We start from the raw sequence: 20598 nt of genomic DNA on the forward strand, positions 1-20598 counted from the left end.
ATTTAGCCTCATTACAGTAGCACGTTCTGTCTATTCCTCAGCGCTGTCAGAGTGCTGAATAGATTGGTCTTGGCTTTGCTCTCACAAAGTCTGACGAAACGAGCCTACAGCATGTTTGTACTTCGAGCATGAAGTGTTGACATTCAGTTACAACTCCGTCGCATAACCGGTAGACACACCCAACTAAGCAAAGTCTCCGTCGTTTCTTTACAAATTTGTATTCCTGCAGGTACTTACTATTCAACTGTGCAACATAGTGCTGATTGACAGTATGTGTATATACACACATCAAATGTTCAGATGTGCGTGACATCTTAAGGGACTTAACTGCTAAGGTCATCAGTGCCTAAGCTTACACACCACTTAACCTAAAAGGACAAACACACACACCCATGCCCGAAGGAGGACTCGAACCTCCGCCGGGACCAGCCCGACAGTCCATGACTGCAGCGCCTGAGACCGCTCGGCTAATCCCGCGCGGCACGCACATCAAAGAAAGTTTTGCATCACCTTGAATATGTTGCTAGCCTGGTATGAATGTAATAAGAAAACATCAAAGGAAATAATGTATAACAAGTTTCTTACATAAATAACTAAATAAGATCATATAAGTTTTAACACATGTGTAATAATAACTATATAAGCATTGAATAGTCTTCAATAAGCTAACATAACCTAATAACCAGTAAAGAATAATATTTTATTTTGTGCATTTTGGCACTTACGTTTCCATGACACTAATCAGTAGTGGTCTGACTACATATATTTTATGTTTTTATGCTCGCAGTAAACTCTGGTCAAAAGAAACCAGGTCCACATGTTTTAAGTGCAGCAGACTCAGGGACTTCATATCCATTGACAATCACACTAATATTCCAACATCAGTTAATTTACGGTGTAAGCAGACTCAGGGACTTCGTATCCATTGACAACCACGCCTGTTTTCCATCATCAGTTAATTTAAGGTGTAGGCAAACTCAGGGACTTCATATCCACTGACAACCACACCTGAAGTCTAATTTTCCTCTGGTGAGGCAGTCTGACAACGTAGGCAGACTCAGGGACCTTGTGTCCACTGATAACCGTACGTAACGTCCATTCTCCCAGGATGACACAGTTTGACAGTGTTTGCAGACTCAGGGACCTCATGTCCACTGACAACCACACGTCAATGCATTATTACATAGGTACCTCCTCAAACTTATGTAGTACAAGTCTCGGTCGAGTATTTCTGTATACTGGAAGAGTCATATTTTATAGAAAAGAGATTCTCCCTTTAAAATACGATATCTCTAACCTAGTTACAGAAATTAAGCAAGGAATAATACTATATCAAATAAACAGCCATGTGAGCTCTGAGCTCATTTCAATGTTTTCTTTAACTCTATTGCCACAGCAATTACAGATTTGTAGCATATATCTCAAGTCATGAATAATGTGAGGTTCACCACCTGGTGGCAAAGTCAATTTTCTTACAATTTCTCGCCACAGCAATCACAGATTTGTGGCATGTATTTTTCAATTCAGTCATAATATGAGACTCACTGCACGGTGGCAAGTTAATTTTCTTACGATTAGTTTGGCCAATAAGAGTGGCAAAGTTTTGATTGTGACCGCGAATCATTACAAATGTGGCACCACTCAAAAAATATTATTTTAATTGCAAGGCATAGATCCTGTGCCATCGAACTCTAATTACCTATTAATTTTACATTACTAGTGATGCTGTAAAAGAATGTTACAATATTTGTTACAATAATTGTTATGTACATTTTGGTTATAAAATATTTAAGTAATCCTACAAATAGAAAAGTAATTCCATAGTGATGCTATTATATATAGTAAAAGTTACAGAATCATTTAGAAATAGTCTAGCCAACGGCTTGCCATACCAATTCATGAATATGTACAAAATTTAGTGAATTACTACGTGACTTTGCGTCAGAATTCTTACATTCTAATAACTAAGTTATACCAAATTTATAATTATCAGTCTGTAATGACTGTCAATATTTCTGATGTCAAACGTCAATGTCTTTGGTATAGCGTCTCAATCGTTTTTATATGGAGTCCTCATGGTCTCTGTTTGGAGGCCTCCCTCGTCATTGTACGAATTTGTGTGGCCATACCTTGGATGCTCACAAAGAACAAGAAGGGTCATTTCACTCTGGAAAGAGAAAAGAAATCGTTTAATGCACGACATAATTATCTAGGTCATAGCTCAGTGTTTTTTTTTTTTTTTTTTTTTTCACGCCCGACTGTTTCTAGAACGTCTTTCTTCTCGCGACCCTTAACGGTAAGCGTGCTACTCTCCGATCTGAAAATATCGTCTACTACACAAAATTACGACACGTTAAGTGCTTTGGTTTCTGCAATAGAGGAAACTTCCGTTGCGATCATGTTTCCTGTAAGAAATGCAATAAAGTCAACCTTAACAACAATAAGAAGAGAAACAACAATATCATTCTTACCCTTACACAATTTCACAGAGCAAAAAATATTCTTGGCACTCATTCATCACATAATTCAACACTTTGCTGTGTATTTGTATCAGAACTCCTTTTGGGACTCATAGCTATGTCTTAACTTTACTGTGACTTAGATTTTAAGTAAGTGTGTACTCTAACTTAAGGTTACTGTGACTTAAATTTTACGCAAATGGGTATAAGCTATACCTTCCTTCATAGAATACCGTTGTGGGTTTCTCCGTTTAGAAGTGTATCTTTCTTACCTTCTCTTAATCTATAAATGTCTGCAAAGTGCTTCCTCGTTGTGTCACACTATTCTTGAGTGGTCCATAAATCCTAATACGCCTTACCTGGCAAACTAATAAATACGAAAAATCCACAGAGATCATCACTCTTCAAACTACCTAATAAATAAGAACTAGTGTCAGTTCGAATGTTTCCTAATTATACTATTGCCCATCAAATATACCTTCTCAATTCAGAGCCACTTATACACTATATTTTACCTGAAGATAATGTCAAGAGTTTCTGTTATTTCACGTTATTTCTCCCTAAAAAACGTACATAGTTATTTTTTGCATTTTCCTTCAACTAAGTCATGAAAATTTCATTGTTTCAGTGAACAGTCGCAAGATGTCAACAGCTGGTATAATCCTCTCGTCAGAAATGTCCCTTTGCAAAGTTCTCATTCTCTCAAACAATACAAATCATTGATAATCATTCATTCTTGGTCTTTCATACAGGATAGATTGATAGTAAAAGATTAATAGATAAACAGGTTAGTCAAAGATTATGAAACAGTACTCAAAATTAAAATCGGAAGAATATACTGTAACGGCTGGGGCACCTATGCTCGCCATACATATATTTACTAAACATCAGTAAACGCCCTAGGGCCCAATTCCTTGAAAATTTTAATGTGTTGTAAGTGATGAAGACCTCTCGATTTATGTGTTCGTATTGTCTCAAGTTCCACAGCATTTGTGTGTGCAATGCGTCGTATACGGAAGGGTCCTTCATACACCAAAACAAATTTCCTAACAAATATTTTCCCTTATGAGATAGTCGATGTGAACCAAGCAATACTTTTTGCCCTACCTGTAAATTCTTGACGTTGACTCGTGGATTATGCAGCTTCTTTCTTCTGTCAGCAGCTTTCTTAGTGTTCTGTAATGCTATACTTACCACTTCATGGTGTCTTAAACGTCGCTGTGCACGGAAGGCTACAAATTGTTTTATCCTATCTGGTAGTTGTTTATTTTTCAACACAAGCAGTGGTGGCAGGGTAGTGGAATCATTATGTAGTTCATTAATAATGTTTTGGAAATTGGATAAATGTACGTCGCAGTCTCTATGTTGGCGATGGCAGTACAATCTGCAAAGTTTACCTAACTCCTTCATGATACATGCTGATGGGTTACATGGTGGCATAAAACGTGATACAAATACTGGTTTAATTTTCCTGCGTCACAAGATTTTCAGCCAACTATTGGAACGGAATTGTGGGCCATTGTCAGAAATCACCTTGTCAACATGCGCTACTTCCTTCAACAAATTCTTGAAGAATGCTGTAGAAACTGATTTTGCTGTAGCTTTTCGCAAAAGGTGTGAATGAGACAAATTTCGAAGTAAGCTCAACAGCTACGAAAACATATGAATGACCTTGTCTAGATCTTACTACTGGCCCGAAGATGTCCACGGCAGCCATTTTTTTCAATTTGACTGGGATGATTGTTTTTACAGCATGACTCACGTTTCCTTCATTACGTCCCGCAAACGTGTCATATTCACGAGAAAAGTTGTCAGCATTTCTATAATTAACGCACTCATTGTCGTTACCAATTTGGTACTTATCGGATCTACCAGTGTCATTGCTGCGATCGATCTTTTCTTCGATGCTGGCTAGCTTTTCCTGTATATATTTCACGTCACGTTTGTCTTGCTGATTAATTGTCATCTGCCCTTGTTTAAAACGTTGCAGAGACTGAAATTCTTCGGTATCAGCGATCGGTACCGGCTGAGTGTCATCTGACCTCGTATCTAACCCGCTACTCAGTTCCGGCACTTTCATGGATAATTCCTCTACCTGTTTAACTACTGTCGTTAATTAAGTTTCTATCTTGGAAACTTCATTGGTGGTCTGTAATTGTAATGACTCGACGTTTTTCGCTAATTCCTCTACTTTCAGTTCTTCTTGCGATGTCTGTCATTTCACTTCAACAATATCAACATTTTGTACGTGATCAAGTCGGGATACAATATTATTAATATCTCATTTGAATTCTTCACGTACCTGACTTTTCAACTGACTGGTCATTTCTTCAAATTTACGATTTAAATTGTCTTTCACCTCACCCCGAAACAATGTGAGATTCTCGTTAATTTCGTTCTGAAGCGATTTGAAATTCATTGAATTATTGTTGTTAAATTCAGTGAGTTAACTCTACTGTCTGTCATTAAATTCAGTGAATTTACTCAGTAGTAATCGTAAAACATCATTACTGGGGGCAGGGAGTACAACGTTACTCTTCTCTGTTAAAGCAGAAGCAGTACCGGCATTTCCACTAACAGAAGGAAAGGCAAAATTACTCCGCTCTATCGGAGTGGCAAAGAGACCTGAATTTCCACTGAAAGTGGGGAAAACAAAATTATTCTGCACTTTTGTGGCGGAAGCAACGCTGGAATTTCTCACAGTGAGTTCGGTTTGCGTCACTATATTGTCATGTCCTAAGTTGCGTGTAGCACACAGTTGCTCATCACGCGTTGTTTGCAAATGATCGCCTACATTCCGATTCTCCGCAGTATTGTTCGAAAATTCCCAGATCTCAATATTCTCAAAAGAATTTTCTACTCTCTGTTCCGAATTTTCGGAAATTGCGTTTGAAACCGCCTCTACATTCATGTTCGAAACCGTATCTACGTTCGCGTTTGCAATAGCATCTGCATTCTTTTCCATTTTCTTTTGTGCTAGCGTCATCATTGTCGCAATACAAACGAAAACATGTCACTAAAATACACTGCTATACTAAAAATACCACTGTTCAATTAACTATTATACAATGCCCCAACAAATTCAAAGACAAAACTGCTGAAATAAAATTTTGTGTTATCACAAAGCAGTGCACAAGCGATCAAAATGCTGTGCCGCCACTAATGATTACTGTTGCGTAAGCTTGCAGTTGGCAGTAGAAAGACGAAATAAACTCATCCTGTCAGGCATGTTGACAGGTGAAATTCAGGAGCTCTATCTCCCCCCATGAACCATGGACCTTGCTGTTGCTGGGGAGGCTTGCGTGCCTCAGCGATACAGATAGTCGTACCGTAGGTGCAACCACAACGGAGGCGTATCTGTTGAGAGGCCAGACAAACGTGTGGTTCCTGAAGAGGGGCTGCTGCCTTTTCAGTAATTGCAGGGGCAACAGTCTGGATGATTGACTGACCTGGCCTTGCAACATTAACCAAAACGGCCTTGCCGTGCTGGTACTGCGAACGGCTGAAAGCAAGGGGAAACTACGGCCGTAATTTTTCCCGAGGGCATGCAGCTTTACTGTATGGTTTAATTATGATGGCGTCCTCTTGGGTAAAATATTCCTAAGGTAAAATAGTCCCCCATTCGGATCTCCGGGCGGGGACTACTCAAGAGGACGTCGTTATCAGGAGGTAGAAAACTGGCGTTCTACGGATCGGAGCGTGGAATGTCAGATCCCTTAATCGGGTAGGTAGGTTAGAAAATTTAAAAAGGGAAATGGATACGTTAAAGTTAGATATAGTGGGAATTAGTGAAGTTCGGTGGCAGGAGGAACAAGACTTTTGGTCAGGCGAATACAGGGTTATAAATACAAAATCAAATAGGGGTAATGCAAGAGTAGGTTTAATAATGAATAAAAAAATTGGAGTGCGGGTAAGCTTCTACAAACAGCATAGTGAACGCATTATTGTGGCCAAGATAGACACGAAGCCCACGCCTACCACAGTAGTAAGAGTTTATATGCTAACTAGCTCTGCAGATGACGAAGAAATTGAAGAACTGTATGATGAAATAAAATAAATTATTCTGATAGTGAAGGGAGACGAAAATGTAATAGTCATGGGTGACTGGAATTCGGTAGTAGGAAAAGGGAGAGAAGGAAACGTAGTGGGTGAATATGGATTGGGGGGAAGAAATGAAGAGGAAGCCGCCTGGTAGAATTTTGCACAGAGCACAACTTAATCATAGCTAACACTTGGTTCAAGAATCAAAGAAGAAGGTTGTATACATGGAAGAAGCCTGGAGATACTGACAGGTTTCAGATAGATTATATATTGGTAAGACAGAGATATAGGAACCAGGTTTTAAATTGTAAGACATTTCCAGGGGCAGATGTGGACTCTGACCACAATCTATTGGTCATGAACTGTAGATTAAAACTGAAGAAACTGCAAAAAGGTGGGGATTTAAGTAGATGGGACCTGGATAAACTGAAAGAACCAGAGGTTGTACAGAGTTTCCAGGAGAGCATAAGGGAACAATTAACAGGAATGGGGGAAAGAAATACAGTAGAAGAATAATGGGTAGCTTTGAGGGATGAAGTAGTGAAGGCAGCAGAGGATAAAGTAGGTACAAAGACCAGGGCTGATAGAGATCCTTAGGTAAGAGAAGAAATATTGAACTTAATTGATGAAAGGAGAAAATATAAAAATGCAGTAAATGAAACAGGCAAAAACGAATACGAACGTCTCAAAAATGAGATCGACAGGAAGTGCAAAATGGCTAAGCAGGGAAGGCTAGAGGACAAATGTAAGGATGTAGAGGCTTGTCTCACCAGGGATAAGATATATAATGCCTACAGGAAAATTACAGGGACCTTTGGAGAAAAGAGAACCACTTGTATGAATATCAAGAGCTCAGATGGAAACCCAGTTCTAAGCAAAGAAGGGAAAGCAGAAAGGTGGAAGGGGTATATACATGGGCGATGTACTTGACAACAATAGTATGGAAATGGAAGAGGATGTAGATGAAGATGAAATGGGAGATATGATACTGCCTGAAGAGTTTGACAGAGCACTGAAAGACCTGACTCGAAACAAGGCCCCAGGAGTAGACAACATTCCATTAGAACTACTGACAGCCTTGGGAGAGCCAGTCCTGACAAAACTCTACCATCTGGTGAGCATGATATATGAGACAGGCGAAGTACCCTCAGACTTCAAGAGGAATATAATAATTCCAATCCCAAAGAAAGCAGGTGTTGACAGATGGTAAAATTACTGAACTATCAGTTTAATAAGTCACGGCTGCAAAATACTAACGCGAATTCTTTACAGACGAATGGAAAAACTAGTAGAAGCCGAGCTCGGGGAAGATCAGTTTGGATTCCGTAGAAATACTGGAACACGTGAGGCAATACTGACCCTACGACTTATCTTAAAAGCTAGATTAAGGAAAGGCAAACCTACGTTTCTAGCATTTGTAGACTTAGAGAAAGCTTTTGACAATGTTGACTGGAATACTCTCTTTCAAATTCTGAAGGTGGCAGGGGTAAAATACAGGGAGCGAAAGGCTATCTACAATTTGTACAGAAACCAGATGGCAGTTATAATAGTCGAGGGACACGAAAGGGAAGCAGTGGTTGGGAAGGGAGTGAGACAGGTTTGTAGCCTCTCCCCGATGTTATTCAATCTGTATATTGAGCAAGCAGTGAAGGAAACAAAAGAAAAATTCGGAGTAGGTATTAAAATCCATGGAGAAGAAATAAAAACTCTGAGGTTTGCCGATGACATTGTAATTCTGTCAGAGACAGCAAAGGACTTGGAAGAGCAGTTGAGCCGAATGGATAGTGTCTTGAAAGGAGGGTATAAGATGAACATCAACAAAAGCAAGACGAGGATAATGGAATGTAGTCGAATTAAATCAGGTGATGCTGAGGGAATTAGATTAGGAAATGAGTCACTTAAAGTAGTAAAGGGGTTTTGCTATTTGGGGAGCAAAATAACTGATGATGGTCGATGTAGAGAGGATATAAAATGTAGACTGGCAATGGCAAGGAAAGCGTTTCTGAAGAAGAGAAATTTGTTAACATCGAGTATAGATTTAAGTGTCAGGAAGTCGTTTCTGAAACTACTTGTATTGAGTGTAGCCATGTATGGAAGTGAAACATGGACGATAAATAGTTTGGACAAGAAGAGAATAGAAGCTTTTGAAATGTGGTGCTATAGAAGAATGCTGATGATTAGATGGGTAGATCACATAACTAATGAGGAGGTATTGAATAGCATTGGGGAGAAGAGGAGTTTGTGGCATAACTTGACTAAAAGAGGGGATCGTTTGGTAGGACATGTTCTGAGGCATCAAGAGATCACAAATGTAGTATTGGAGGGCAGCGTGGATGGTAAAAATCGTGGAGGGAGACCAAGAGATGAATACACTAAGCAGATTCAAAAGGATGTAGGTTGCAGTAGTTACTGGGAGATGAAGAAGCTTGCACAGGATAGAGTAGCATGGAGAGCTGCATCAAACCAGTCTCAGGACTGAAGACCACAACAACAACAACATCTGCTTATCTCGTGTTTTCTACTGAAAATCTCGTGCTTGTACTCTTGTTAACTTTACTATTACAGAGATCGCTTCAACTTTATTTTTTTTAATTGGTCCTGTGCACAACAAATAACTTACTTGGTCTTTCTGCTGCCACTACTTGATCTGCTGCATTCGATTATTTAACAAAAAATAAAAAAAAACCTATTATTCATGCTAAGTGCAATGCATGTCCTGTACGGCGGCTTTTGCTGTTGCTGCGGCTGCTGCTGCTTACTACATCTACATATAATTCAAGAGAAAGGGTTTGGTCAAATCTGAACTAGATAAATGATAACCGAAATAAGTAATTCCTTTTTTCAAAAACTATATTCTGAAAGCGATTCTTTCTCATTCAGTCAACAAAACGCTAGAAGCTCTTTGAACAATCGCTTCGTATGTAAGTCTGCCTCCAGTGGCATTAAAGCAGTATTACAAATTAATCATACTCTTGAGACAGACTGAATTACTTCTCAATTAAATACATCGTGAAACAATTCCCTGACAATCACAAAAGAAATCAATGACAAAAATCAATGCTTAATCTATTCGACTAACAATGGTTTCCCTTAAGAATTCAACTCCTATCATTATCAAAATTACCGTCTGTTGCTACCCACAAACACAAACCTTTTTCTTCAAATTAATAAAGCAGATTATTAAAAAAATATCAACTCAATACCAAATCTTGTGTCGCTGCTGGCGGACACGGCAGTACGGCAGCTCGGCGACGACCCCTCGCCCAATACACGTGCGCACCACAGCAGGCGGGCTCCTACCCTGGCTTCCCAATCTGCCACTAATTAATCCGTGCGCTGTGAAGCGCGACAACAATATCTTCGATTCCAGAGCTTGTGTATGCGCGCTGTAGCCAACCTTTAAATCCTAAGAGAGTATTGCCAACTCTCAACCTCAATTCCGAGAGTTCCGGAACCTGTACAGAAAATTGGAATTCCTTCGAGCCATAATCCGTAGGTATCGGTCATTATCGGTCATCCAATTCAGTAGTAACCTGCGGACGGCCTGAGTGAGGCATGTCATCAACAGTTCATGTTTCTCTGTATCTCCTCCATGTCCGAACAACATCGCCTTGGTTCACTCCGAGATGCCTGGACACTTCCTTTGTTGAGAGCCCTCCCTGGTACCAAGTAACAATGTGGACGCGATCGAACAGCGGTATTGACTATCTAGGCATGGTTGAGCAACAGAAAACACGAGCCAAGTACCTCCTTCCTGGTAGAATGACTGGAACTGATCGGCTTTCGGACCCCCTCAGTCTAATCGGCGCTGCTCATGCATGGTTGTTAACATCTTTGAGCGGGTTTAGTGACATCTCTGAACAGTCAAAGGGACTGCGTCTGTGATACAATATCCACAGTCAACGTCTATCTTCAGGAGTTCTGGGAACCAGGGTGACGCAAAACTTTTTTTATATCTGTACATCTACTCACATACACACACACACACACACACACACACACACACAACAATTCCTACAAGTTTGGGAACTAAAGTATTTCGAAGATCCCTATCCTGTCATTCGCATCTTTTATGTAGATGTACAACCACAGCTGCCTGGAGAGAGAAACAATTGCATTTTCTGTAACATTCCAGTGTGTGACCACCTTTCCATTTCAATTTAGATTTTTCACTGATTTCCTCCTGCTTCTCAAGAAGGCACATGTAAATGCTAGATTGAGCAACCACCACAGAAACCATTGCCATTTATCGAGTCTGTAAGTTATTGGAATCGTGCAAGCCGGTTCTTGGCATACCGCTAAGACTACAGTGTCATGAACGGTACATCATTAAAACGTCAGCAGCCGCGACAGCTCACTCCTGTCAGAAGTTGGAGTCAACTCACCTTGACCAACAGCAACGTCCGGAGAGTTCGACATACTGATAAAGTTGCTGGATGGAAAGAAGGAGAATTCTCCTGTCTAATGGTCAGCATACTTCAACTCGACGTAAATCACGCGCCCTGGCCGTCGAGAGAAATAAATCACTTTATAGCACTGCCAAACGGTAACTCACAGTATTCTGTCCGTGCACCTTTTGCCCGCTTCCTGGATGTCAAAATAGAAAATAGCTTGTACCTAAGTAAGCGGTATTGATGAAAGTCGATGGTAGTTGCTACCTGTTAAGCGCAAAGCACTTGACAGTTAGTGACTGTGAAAGGGATCCATTAGATAGCTTTTGTAATAACTGATTTTGTTATATTTTTATTTATCTCTCGCTATAGTTCAATTCTTTTATCTTGGCGGCTCGCGCATGCCCGCCCAGACGTGGGAGATTGCTGCGTTGCCAGTTGCACACGACGCACGCGCCAATAGAAGCAGCGCCATAGTATAGCATAGTTCGCAAGCTTGCGTTTCAGTTCATGAAATAAAGCCACCACGGCCGCATTAACCCTTTCGCTGCTACAAAGACGTGCTCCCTGCATTCCGCACTGTGCGCGATTTTGTCACTGCACTGCTCGCCTGTGCAGACGCATCGTGTTCCGACTGCTTTGACACTCTTACCAATCGATTCCACAAACACTATTTGGCCCAAAAATTAGATTTTTACACATCTTCTTGACTGATACCTTCCCCCCATAAATTACTTAATTTTGTTTCGATGTTCAACGCAGGTATTATGCAGCATTAAATATAGTAAACCATTGCACGAAATTTTGAAGACTTTGCAGAGGTAAAAGTCCATAGAGTATACTTTTCGTATGGTCGATTTTAGTTGCCACAATATTGAGAATGAAATGTGGACAAGATACCTAAAATTCATATAAAATTTACTGTATAACAATATCTCATTTAATTTAAGTACTACATAGGTGTCGTATGTAATATTGAGAAATATTCCGTCTTTCGCGACTGTAACAAAAGTTTTATTTACATTGAGCACGTTTGGCTTTATTTTAAAGCACTTCAATCAATCAAAAGGAAGTAGACAAAATACATTAAACAGAACTGTGGACTTACAAAAACATTAGGACTTGAATATACCGTCTATCAGTGAAGTGCTCTGAGCTATGTCAAATACAATTTTTGTGTGTGGCACACACATACATCATTTATTTGCTAAAACACTGATCTGCCAACACAAACGTTGAATATTGTGTTACCGCAGCACAAAACTACGAAAGGTGACTTGGCAATGGAGGAGACAAAATACCGTCCAGTGAAGATGCTTCAAAAGAGAGAAACGCGTCTGGTCTAAATAAGTCCCTTATTACAGTTGCAGAAGAGGGATATATTTCAGTACCATTGGTAAAACTGCGACTGTGGAACAAAAACAAGAAAGAGAACATGAGCACCATTGTGTATGTGCCATACCTTTCCTTGACTGAAGTGCTTTAAAATAAAGCCAAACGCGTCCGGTGTAAATAATACTTTTATTACAGTCGCGAAAGACGGAATATTTCTCAGTATTACATACGACACCTATGTCGTACTTAAATTAAATGAGATATTGTTATACAGTAAATTTTATGTGAAATTTAGGTATTTTGTCCACATTTCATTCTCAACATTGTGGCAACTAAAATCGACCATACGGAAAGTATACGCTATGGACTTCTACCTCTGCAAACTCTTCAAAATTTCGTGCAATGGTTTACTATATTTAATGCTGTATAATAACTGCGTTGAACATCGAAACAAAATTAAGTCATTTATGGGGGGAAGGTATCAGTCAAGAAGACGTGTAAAAATCAAATTTTTGGGGCAAATAGTTTTTGTGAAATCGAATGATAAGTGTGTCAAAGCAGTGGGAACACCATGTGTCTGCACAGGCGAGCAGTGCAGTGATGACAAAATCGTGCACAGCGCGGAATGCGGGGAGCACGTGTCTGCAGCAACGAAAGGGTTAATGAAGATACAAAGCACTAGTTATTTCATAAAATTGCATTCATACGAATATAATTCGTGAAGTAAGGCACTTCGATATTGTTTTAAAATAATGAAGATATTAAGCACCGAGGCACTTCGATATTGTTTTTAAATAATGAAAATATTAAGCACCACACAAGGCTTGAACTCATAACCTGTCATATAGCAGCCCAACACCTTATCTGTTACGCTAACGCTCCTCGTCTGGGTAGATGACGCCATGACGGCAGTAACAGGTCACGCAAAATAATGTCAAACACTGTTCATATGACTATGAATTACTCACGCTTCGTCGAAGTACAATAGGAAATAAACAATTACTGCTGTTCTTTATTGCGAAAAAGTGGTTCGTGAGAGTGATACAAACACCTTTCCTTGCTATCGCCTGAATTAGGAGTCTTATTGCTGGTTTGGTTTAATTAATTAATAGAATATGAAGCAATTGGTATAAAGAATGCTTTTTCCAAACTTTCTACGAAAGAATGTCTGCTATCAAGACATTGCTTTTGTTCTATTACTTTATTTATGACTGAACGTTTCTAAAACTGAAAACACTCGTCCATGCTCTGCACTGCAGTCAAGATCTGGTAACGTCGTTCTCTGTTCATTGGCTGACTGTGTTTTGTGACGTCAGATGCGCAGAACGAACCTAAACTCGGCCGCCAACATAAATGACGCGCACTTTAGTCACTTGTGACAGTAGAAGAACTCAAAGAAGTAAAAGAGTTAGTGCGTTTCTATCTGAAGACTATCGGAATTATTCCTTTTGCTCCCAGTTACATGTGTGATTAAGAATGAACGACTGATTGATACGACCGCATCTCTAGTCGGTGCAGGGACGTGTTTTTTGCTAACTCAGTTTTTCCAATCTTTTATTATTAGTGAGTGGACGCAAATGTTAACTGTACCTTCTCAGTGGTTAAGTGTTTGCCCGGCTCTGTTGGCGAGGGCTGCAATGAACCTCACTTGAGCGGTCGTTTCACATCACCACGGCTTTGTGAGGATAGGTCACGGTACACGCTTTGAACTACGTAGTACTCTGACGGCAGACTCTAGGTAAGACGGACGTGTTAATAACTCGCTTCATAATGGGTATAAGAAAGGTATCTCATTGTTATTAAAATGTGCTAGTATCCTATTTACTATTTTTCTTTACAGCTTTAGGATAATAATGAGGATTTCATAGCATAAATCTGTGTGATTTTGTAACTTTATAAGTTCTTGCAATTTTTGCGGGAATACTTTGTGTTCAGGCCAGGTGGTCCATATGCCTTAGTTTAACATTTATCAGAATAAATTCGTTATCAGTTTTCAGAAGTACAGCGTCTTTCACAATGTTTTGACGTTACCACATTTGAATAACACGCGCTGAAAACAAGATGTAACGCCGGTGGCGCCGCCTATTAGTTGTGCGGAGAGTCAAATTTCAGCTCAAATACAGGTCAGAAAACACGATATACTGGTCGAAGCAACACCGTACGTTCGCTGTGGAGTGCTATTTTTGCTACTGCGAATCTGTTATACTCGTGCAACGTGCCTTTCGTAACCTTTTCAAGACTCAGCTGTGATATCCAATTACTGCTAGTGGAACAATATTGAACTGCCGTGCAACTTCCAGTGCATCGAATCGAAAGTCAACCGGCCTCGGAAAACCGAGCCAACTGCCGAGATCATCGAACGTGTGCGTAGCAGTTCAAATGGAAGCCCTCATCGATCGTTAATAAAATTTGTTTCCATCAAGACGGCGGATCTGCTATGCATCCAACAAGACCTTGTACGTTCTCCGTGAAGCGTTTGGTAAGCGTATAATGTCTAAACACGCTTGTGTCGAAGGGCCGCCTCCCTCGCTTGATTTAACGGTGCCAGACTTATACCTATGGTGTAATTTGAGGGAGAGAGTGTACTCCCGACCGACCGAGAAGTTACGATGGATATATTCAAAATCTAGGTGAAACGCCTGGACTATTGCGTAGCTGCGAATGGTCGTCATTTGCCTGATGTAGTATTTCGAAAGGAAACTTGAATAAAGCTACATAGATACTCCACAAGTCACCATACGGTGCGTGGCGGAGGGTACCCTACATCATTGCAAGTCATTTCCTTTCCTATTCCACTTGCAAATAAAGCGACGGAAAACGACCGTCTGCACGCATCCGTATGTGCCCTAATTCTCGTGTCTTATCTTCGTGGTCCTTACACGCTATGTATGTTGGCGGCAGTAGAATCGTTTGGCAGTCAGCTTCAAATGACAGTTCTCTCAATTTTCTCAATAGGGTTTCTCGAAAAGAACGTCGCATTCCCCTCAGGGATTCCCATTTGAGTTCCCGAAGCATCTCTGTAATTCTTACGTGTTGTTCGAACCTACCGGTAACAAATCTAGCAGCCCGCCTCTAAATTGCTTCGATGTCTTCCGTCAGTCCTCCCTGGTATGGAGCCCAAACACTCTAGCAAAACTCAAGAACAGGTCGTACCAGCTTTCTATATGCGGTCTTCTTTACAAGTGAACCACTCTTTCCTAAAATTCTCCCAATGAACCAAAGTCGACCAGTTGGCTTCCCTACCACAGTTCTTACATGTTCGTTCCATCTCATATCGCTTTGCAACGTGACGCATAGATATCTAAACGACTTGACCGAGTGAAGCATGACCCTAGTAATACCGTAACCGAACATTTCAGGTTTCTTCGTCCTACTCATCCACTTTAACTTACGTATTTCCGCATTTAGGGCTAGCTGCTATTCACCACACCAAGTACAAATATTGTCTAAGCCGTCTTGCACCTTTCTACAGTCACTCAACTTCCACACATTACCGTACACCACAGCATCAACAGCAAACAACCAGAGTCTGCTGCCCATACTGTCCGCCAAATCATTTATGTATATAGAGAGCAACAGCTGTCCTATCACACTTCCATGGGCACTCCTGACGGTAGCTTCGTCTTTGATGAACATTAGCCATCGAAGACAACATACTGGGTTCTATTACTTAAGGAGTCTTCGAGCTAGTCACATATGGTGATCCTGTTCCGTACACGCGTACCTTCTTTAACTCTCTGCCGTAGGGTACCGTGTCGAATGCTTTCTGGAAATCTCGAAATATGAAATTTCCTTATAGCCCTTCACCCATTATTCGCAGTACATCATGTGAGAAAAGTGCAAACTGACTTTCGCAGGAGGATGCTTTCTAAAATCATTCTGATTCGTGCACATAAACTTCTCAAAAATGGTTCAAATGGCTCTGAGCACTATGGGACTCAACTGCTGAGGTCATTAGTCCCCTAGAACTTAGAACTAGTTAAACCTAACTAACCTAAGGACATCACAAACATCCGTGCCCGAGGCAGGATTCGAACCTGCGACCGTAGCGGTCTTGCGGTTCCAGACTGCAGCGCCTTTAACCGCACGGCCACTTCGGCCGGCTAAACTTTTCAGTGACAAGAAAGTTTATTATATTCGAACTGAGAATATGTTCAAGGACTCTGCAGCAAACCGAAGTTAGTGATAATGGTCTGTAATTTTTCCGGTCCTTTCTCTTACCCCTCTAATATGTTGGAGTCACCTGCACTTTTTTCCAGTCGCTTGGGACTTTCTGCTGGGCGAAAGCTTCAACATAATTGTTGTACCTTCTGTAACATATTCAATTTTGTTTCGCGATTACTTCGTGTGTTGTTCAAATTTTAAATCGTCGAAACATTGTGAAACACAGTGTAGATCATAGAATGTAATTGATCTTAACGCAGGATCAAAATTTTCCAATTTTGTAAGGTTGAAGGGTCCTTACGAAGTTGTGCTTTGTGGCGAAATAATTGACACGTGTAGTACATTAGGGATCATGCAGAAGGAACGTAAATCGTCAATTAATGGTACATTTAATTCAGATGTGCGTGATGCTCACATTATTACACAGTTTTGTGCCGAATTACTTCATCTTTCTTTGTCTAATGTTCATTACTGCCCAACCACATGTCTTTCGGACACACTGTATACCCAGGGTTATCATTAGTTGGAGTACAGCATCTAAAGCTGAATGATACACCGATTGTACCAATGATGAATTCCATTCGGGAATTACGAGAGATTTATCTGGTTTTCTCCTTTTTCCTTCTTTCGTGACTAACCACATGTTTATGAGACACTTTGCGGGCTCTTACGTGTCACAAGTTGAGCACAGTTATATTTCAAAAGTTTTTGCGATATCTGCATGAGTGATAAATTTCGCCCAATTTACAGGTGTAGCTGGCTTGGTCCATTCCTTTCATGGGCCCCAGATTACCTTTCTTGTGGTGACGGTTTACATCTCTGGCTAGCACGCTCTAGTGTAACGTGCCTTTGGAACAATATTAAAGAAATCTTTACGGTTTAGTCCGTTGGATGTCCACGTGGATGATCGATGCATAATGCTGTACTGCCACAAAACTCTACCAAGTACCCATCTTCATTTCATTAATGCAGACAATACTCTCAATGAACATACATACATACAGAAGCCTAATGCCTCTGTGAATTTCCTAAACTGTTAATATCAAAACTGGTGGTCAATTTCGTTTACTCTTTGTATGTGTTAAATCTGAATGAAACCTTCCTTTTATAAGTTAAAAAAACACCTACGTAAAATTTCTTAGTAATCTCAGACTCCCATTTTCCGCATTTCCCACCAGTCATTATTCCAATATGTCAGCCTGAATTTTTATGAGCTCTTTGTATTACGCCAAAGCACAGTAAACTTCACATTTGGTTCTGACTGTTGTTGATGACGGTGTACTAAGTGGACTATCGCGAGATACTTCAAAGCCTTAGGTCGCTCTCAGTTGCTATCCGATAAATTAAAGTCATCCATCTTCTCTGAGAAATTAAGGTGTCTCTCTTTTCTTTCCCCCATTCGTTATTCCCTCAGTTGCATCTATCACATACCAGAGTCGTTATACTCGTACATAACAAGCTGGATACAGAAAAGTCACGGTCATAAGGTAGAGGGTAGACATTTTGTTCAGACATTTTTAGCCAAAAGCTTTCTATTACTAGAATAGCCAAGCTCTGATTAAAATGAATGCAATAAAATGGGAATGTGGTCTTGCCAAGGTGGAGTGAGTCCATCGGAAATTTTTACAGACGGTACCATATTGAAAATTTATTAGTCAGATGAGTTTAATTCCGTTGCGTTAAGATAATCAAAAAGAAAAAGTTATAGCAAAGCAGATGGGTGACAGGGCTTCGCTATCTATGTACAGTAGCAGTGGCTACGATAAGTCATATCAACATTTCCGATGCACAAATATTAAAAGCACTTGCTTGGCAGGCCCACACATCTAGCAGGGTTGACTGCTAGATGCAACAGGTGGGAGAGTTGCGACCGGAAAAGATAACGGTAGTAACCTCTCATAACAAAGCAAAAAACATTGAAGAATTGCTATCTTACAAAGAAAGTAGATGAAATAAACGACAAAATACAGAATCATGAAACACACACACAGAGAAAAGGTAATTAACAAATAGCATATAATGACATACAATAACAAAATCACACACCATATGAGAGATATACAGAAAATAACGCGAGTAAACAAATCGTATACAACAGACAACACAGTGCCGAACAAACTGGTAAGAGAAAGCACTAACACAGAAAAATATAGCCAATCTGGCATCTACCAATTAACCTACAGGTTGGTGTCACTCACATATGAGCGACCGATCATGCAGGAATAACAATTTGAACACAGTACACACCGAACATCTAAGTGTTTTAACAGTGCAGACCATCTAATGACAGAAAATCACCACCCTACAAACAAGAAAATAATTTGAAAGTTCTTAAAGCTAGCAACTGCCTGTACCAAAAATTAATAACAGAGGAAAATTATCATATACAAAAAGTAATACCCAACGCGAAACCTTACAGAATGAATACACATCGCACTGAAACCAAACACTATTTCCCATAACAGAAGAAATCTATAAATAAACACTACTCCCTATCCCTCTCTCTCTCTCTCTCTCTCTCTCTCTCTCTCTCTCTCTCTTTCACCCTGCCACCCACCCTCCTACACCCATACACACACACACACACACACACACACACACACACACACACACACACACACACACACACACAGTTATATCTCAACAACAAATGATAATTAAAGTAGATTAAAGAAATTTCTGGAATACAGTTACCTAGGTAACATATTTAACTTATCAACATTGAAAGATCACAGCTTAATATAAGCACGAGAAAGTCATTGAAAATGTAAAATGCTGATACAATAATAGTGGGTATATCTGACAGAATATTGAATGCAAGCATGTAAACGTTCATGCACTGTGTTGTATAAGTGCCGGATTTTACTTTGTAAGATGGAGTTCCATGCCTATTGCACTTGGTCTGTCAATATAGGGCTGGTTAATGCTGTTTTAAGACGACGCTGGAGTTATCGTTCGACGATGTCCCGTATGTGCTCGATTGGAAACAGATCTGGTGATCGAGCAGACCAGGGCAATATGTCGACATCCTGCAGTATATGTTGGGTTACCACAGCGGTATGTGAGCGATCATTTTCCTATTGGAAAACACCCCCTGGAATGCTGTTCATTAATGGCAGTAGAACAAGTGAACCACGGTATTGACATACCATATTTCAGTCAGGGTGCGTGGAAAAACCAAGAGAGTGCTCCTGCTGTCATACGAAATCGGACACCTGACCGTAACTACAGGTGTGGGTCCACGCAGACGGGTTGGTTGCAGGTCCTTAACTGGCCTCCTTGTAACCAAAACAAGACTATTACTGGCACCGAGGCAGAACCAGCTTTCATCAGAAAACGCAACAGACTTCCAGCCTGCCCTGCAATGAACTCCCGCTTGACACCACTGAATTCGCTAGTGGCAGAGGCGTGTGGTCAGGGGAAGGCACGCTAAAGACTTCTTGACTCGGATCTGTCTTTGAAGTACCCGATTTGTAATAGTCTGTTTTGTCGCTATGGTACCAAATGCTGCTCAAATTGCTGCTGCAGGTGCAGTGCACTGCGACAGTGTAATGCACCGAACACGATGGTCTTCCTTCTCGATAGTGCCACGTAGCCGTTCTAAGACCGGTGTGGAATCCTTGACTAACGTCAACTCACCACGTTCAATCTCAAAGGTAACTAACACTCACAGTCTTATACGACTGGCGCGACATCATCTTTCAGATGAAGAAACACGTCTACCAACTTTCGTTTGTGTCGCACAACTGCTTCCTGCTGTTGAGATTTTTTTCCGTCTGCATATATACAGGGCGAACAATAATAAAACCTTCACACTGCAGGGACGGATTCAAGACTGGAAATAGAGGATAAAAGATCCTATGAATATGTGTCCGGAAATGAATCGTTGCCAAATTAGATGCCGCTGACGACTGTAAGTTTCTCTGACCTCGTGCCGTGAGTTCCTTGTGTGTTGCAGGCTGTGTGATCGATGCAGAGCGCTGTAAGCAGCAGAACAACCCGGTGTTCATGTCGGGAAAAAGCCGTTATGGTGTTTGTGTTAGGCCAAGCAAATGGAAACGGTCGAGATCACACAAACGCCCAAAAAGGACTTGAAATGTTGTGTGACGTGACTAGTGTTGGTGAGGCTTCTTGTTTTGGTGCAGCCGTGCTGCCTCTCGGCCATTTCCATTTACTCGGCCGTACACAAACACCATCTCGACTTGTTC

This window comes from Schistocerca piceifrons, chromosome X, assembly GCF_021461385.2.
Source record: "Schistocerca piceifrons isolate TAMUIC-IGC-003096 chromosome X, iqSchPice1.1, whole genome shotgun sequence".
Lineage (NCBI taxonomy): Eukaryota > Metazoa > Arthropoda > Insecta > Orthoptera > Acrididae > Schistocerca > Schistocerca piceifrons.